Source organism: Arachis ipaensis, chromosome B08, assembly GCF_000816755.2.
Source record: "Arachis ipaensis cultivar K30076 chromosome B08, Araip1.1, whole genome shotgun sequence".
Taxonomy (NCBI): Eukaryota; Viridiplantae; Streptophyta; class Magnoliopsida; order Fabales; family Fabaceae; genus Arachis; species Arachis ipaensis.
In genome coordinates this window covers 91,996,835-92,001,635 of record NC_029792.2, presented here as the reverse complement: position 1 = coordinate 92,001,635, position 4,801 = coordinate 91,996,835, and positions in this window count along the sequence as shown.

Sequence of the window (4,801 nt, the reverse complement as noted above, 5' to 3'; positions counted from 1 at the left end):
ACCTATATATATTTAGTGTAACCTTAGAATTCATACTTAGCTACCCAGAATTCCCTTTTACATTCCATACTCATGTATCAAATTTTTATTTTAATTTGATCATATGTGCATTGATCTTTGAATTCTTAATTTAGCATTAGGGTGATTTTGTCCCCTTATTTATTTATTAATTAATTTTTATTTATTTATTTTTTTTATATAGACATAAAAATAAACATAGCTTATCAATGCACATAGATTTTTAATTCTTATAGTTTTACATGAGTAGGTATCCAAATTCCCATTGCATTATCATGATATATTCCCTTAACAACTTTTGTTCCCACAATTTCCCATACTTAACTAGCACACACAATTCTATCTTAGGCTAACCAAAGATTCAATTTGGGATATACAATTGTTTTTCCGCTTAAGGCTAGTAATGTGGTGAAATATATAACAAATGGGATTTAAAGGCTCAAAGTGGTTAATAAAGGTAATTGAAAAGGGTAGGCTTAATTTGGATAAGTGAGTTTAAACAATTAATGGCCTCAATCATATGCAACCATACAAATAAAATAAATATTGGACATATAGGATAAAACAAAATATAGATTACAATCATAGAGAAGTAAACACACAAGAATAAAATATTTATGGTTAAATAATGTAACCATGCATAAAGGCTCAAATCTTCACAGGTTGTGTGTTCTTTAACTCAAAAATCATGTTCCAATTACAACTTCAAGTAGATTTATCATAAAAATTTTTAAAAATTAGTGAAATTTTGTTCCAAAAAAAGAGTCTTAGAAGAAACTTATTGTCTTTTTAATCAAGTAGAACATGCATGCAACTAACCTATTACTATGCAATTTATCCTATTCTATAAAAGAAAGAAAATCTAATTAAAATATCCTAATTTACTGGTGCTAGGGAAGAAAAATTACCTCCGGAAGTCAGGTACTGATCGACCTCCCCACACTTAAGGCTTTGCACCGTCCTCGGTGCCATCTGTCAGGAACAGGGGTGGGCTGGTAGCAGTATCTCCATAGTCGGGACCATCATGGCTCCCTGTGCTGGTAAAAGAAGTGGAGTCCGGGGTGTCTGAGTCCTTGAAGTGTCCCTTGAGTAGCTCCTTGAGGTGTTTGAATCGGTGCTCGTTACGGCGCTCTCTTAACTTCACTTTCTGTTCTTGCCGATCCAACCTTTTGATAATCTGCTGGAGCAGGGCGTCCGTTGTAGGTGCTTGTGGTGTTGAAGAAGAAATATCTTCAGCCGGTGCAGTAGGAAGGCTTGTAGTGGCTGCTGGAGGTCTGAGGTATTTCCCGTTAGGGACATACTGATCATCCCGTGGAAATATGGCTTTGGTGTCCCCAGCTCTGTAGGAGACTCCGGCTGCTGAGACAAGATCTGAGATCAAGGCGGGAAAAGGTAAGTTGCCCACGATTTGTACGTGTCCCATGGCATTCCGGATATATCTTGGTAGATTCAGAGGTTGGTCTGTAAGGATGCACCATAGTAAAACGGCCATGTCCACAGTGAAGGAGGACTCGTGAGTACTCAGAAAGACGTAATGGGACATGATCTGTGCCCATACGCGAGCCTCCAAGGTAAGTGCTGAAGCTGATATTCCCTTAGGGCGGGTACGATGGTATCCGTAGATCCAACTGCTGCCAGGTAGTGCGATAATTCTGAGAACAGCTTCCCAGTCAAATTGGTACATCTGGCGCTTGAGTGCGGCTTCTTGAAAGGCATCCAATCCTTCTGGAATAGGGGAAAGACCTAAAGCTTTTTGAATGGCCTCTTCTGTAATGGGTACTTGCTTCTGACGAACAAAGACAGACTACAGGGTAGGCAGGTAGAAGTTTGAGTAGAACTCGACTACCCAAGAAAGATTGGCCTGCCTTAGTTGTTTCTATAGGAAACTCCATTGTCTTCGTTCAATTTACGGCTCAAAAAAAGTAGCAATATTGGGCGGGAGGATAAGAAGGTGTTCGTTGTTGTATCTCCTTTCAGCCAGGATGGGGAACATCTACTCACAGTAGCGATTGGGAAATCGCGCAGTGTCCTTTGCTTGAAAGGCTTTCTCCTTTTCATCAACCTTGATGATCCTCTTAACTCTTTTTGTTGAGGGATTGACTGCAGTTGAAGAAGGCTCTACCACTAGTGCTCTTTTAGTTCCTCTTCTTGCTGGGGGTTTGGGAGTGGCTTTCTCTTTTCCTTTCTTGGTGGCAATCCTGAAAAAGGGAAGAGAAAGTAAATTAAATTCAAAGAGATAGAGCAATGAAGAGAACGAAAAAGGATGGTTATAAATGCACATTAAAAGGTAAATGACGTTAACACGCGCTCATGAGTACATGTGAAAAATCATTAATGGAAAATAGTTAGTGCATATGATGACAAGTGAATGCAAGGTGTTTATTGGCATGCCGGCAAAGGGCATGAGTAGCATAGATCAAGCATCACTCGTAACAAACCATCACATTTGTATTGACAATTAATTTCAATTAATACAATAGTAAAGGGAGTTTGTGAAAAGCAGCATTGAATAGTAGAATAACATAGAGAAGTGCATAATGCCATATGGGCTTTTTCATAAACACATAGCATGCATGGTAGATAAGGTATAGAAAGTATTAAAGTGAACATGCAAGCAATCCTTTAAAAATTTATATATAATTGCCAAACAATTTGCAACAATCCACAAGCATATAATGAGGAATAATGACTCAAAAAAAATTCTAACACCATGTAAAAGGAAAGAATAAGAAAAAGTGAGAAAGAAGGAAGAAGTGAGAAGGAAGAAATAAGGAGGGAAAAGAAAAATTAGGATTTGGAGAGGAAAAAGATAAGATATTTTGGCAATTAAGTTTGAGCTATGCGGCGCAAGCGACGCGGCCGTGTGGGGCACGCGTTCGCGTGATTGCGCTTTAGTTCAAGTGACGCGGTCGCGTCGGTCACGCGGTCGCGTGACCCATGTTGTGCTTCTGGCGCGAGTGCAGCCTCGCGCCTGCACAACTCTCTATTCGAATTGATATATTTGCGAAATTTAGGGTGACGTGATCGCGTGGGGCATGCGATCGCGTGAGTGGGCTTCAGAAGGGAATGACGCGGACGCGTGGGTCATGCGTCCGCGTGGGTAGAATTGTGCGTTCAGCACCAATCCAGCACCACTCTCGCACAATAATTTGTTGTGCACCCTTTTTACGTCGAAAATCAGGGCACGCGGCTGCGTGGGTCACGCGGTCGCGTGAGAGGCCATTATTCCCAAGCGACGCGGATGCGTCGGCGACGCAGTTGCGTGGGTCGATTTGTGCCACTGGCACGCCTCCAGCCTCGCTCCAGCGTGACTCTCTGTTCGTTTTTATTTTTCTCCCCTCTCCTTGCGACGCGGACGCATCGCTGATGCAGTCGCGTCGCGTGGCTTTTTTTTAAATATGCAAATGCAAAAGCACGAAAGTACTGATAAAGAGAAGAGTTATTGAATATGAAAAACTAAAAATAAAGAAAAGAACGATCATACCATAGTGGGTTGTCTCCCACCTAGCACTTTGCTTTAACGTCCGTAAGTTGGACGCTCCACTAGCTCAATCTTCTGCTATGTGGGGATCTTCCAAGAGGAAGATCTCAAGCTCCTTATTTTTCTGCATCTTCTCGCCATGGTATAGCTTTAGGTGTTGTCCATTAACTTTGATAAGTTCAGAACTTGAAGGATGACTTAGGTGATAAACTCCGTACGGTTCGGCCTTCTCTACTCTGTATGGACCTTCCCATCTTGATCTCAACTTACCTGGCATGAGCCTCTGATGAGCGGATATTTTATACGCTTTTTGGGGTTAATTTCATATAGTTTTGAGTATGTTTTAGTTAGTTTCTAGTTTATTTCCAGTAGTTTTTAGGAAAAATTCATATTTCTGGACTTTACTATGAGTTGTGTATTTTTCTGTAATTTCAGGTATTTTTCTGGCTGAAATTGAAGGAGCTGAGCAAAAATCTGATTCAAGCTGAAAAAGGACTGCTGATGCTGTTGGATTCTGACCTCCCTGCACTCAAAGTGGATTTTCTGGAGCTACAGAACTTGAAATGGCTTGCTTCCAATTGCGTTGGAAAGTAGACATCCAGGGCTTTCCAGCAATATATAATAGTCCATACTTTGCACAAGAATTGATGACGTAAACTGGCGTTCAACGCCAGCTCTCTGCCCAATTCTTTTTCTAAAAATTTTAAGTTTGGTGTTCTTTCTTCGTGTTCTTGAGTTTTCCTTGTGACTTGATTTTAAAATTTTTAAGTTGGTGTTCCTTGGTGTTTTCCCTCCAAAATTTTCGAAAATAGGGAGCATTAGATCTAAAAATTTTAAATCTTGTGCTATCTTATTGTTTTTCTCTCTCCTCTTTAAATTCAAAAATATCTTTTCTCTCTAGTTTAAAAACAAATTTTCGAAAATTATATAAAAAAAATTTTTAAAAATCTTTTCCAAATCGTATCTTTTTCAAAACTTTCTAACCACTTTTTCTCCCCTCACTTTTTCAAAAATCATAATTTTTGTTATTTTTATTTTTGGTTATAAGGCTGGACATCCAAGGCTTTAAACAAGGAGATAATGAATCTCTTTATGATGCCTGGGAGAGATACAGAGAGATGCTACGAAAATGCCCCTCTGAAATGTTTTCAGAGTGGGTTCAGTTAGACATCTTCTACTATGGGCTTAAAGAAGGAGCTCAGATGTCTCTAGATTACTCAGCTGGAGGATCTATCCATATGAGAAAGACAATTGAAGAGGCTCAAGAGCTCATTGATACAGTTGCCAGGAATCAGCATCTGC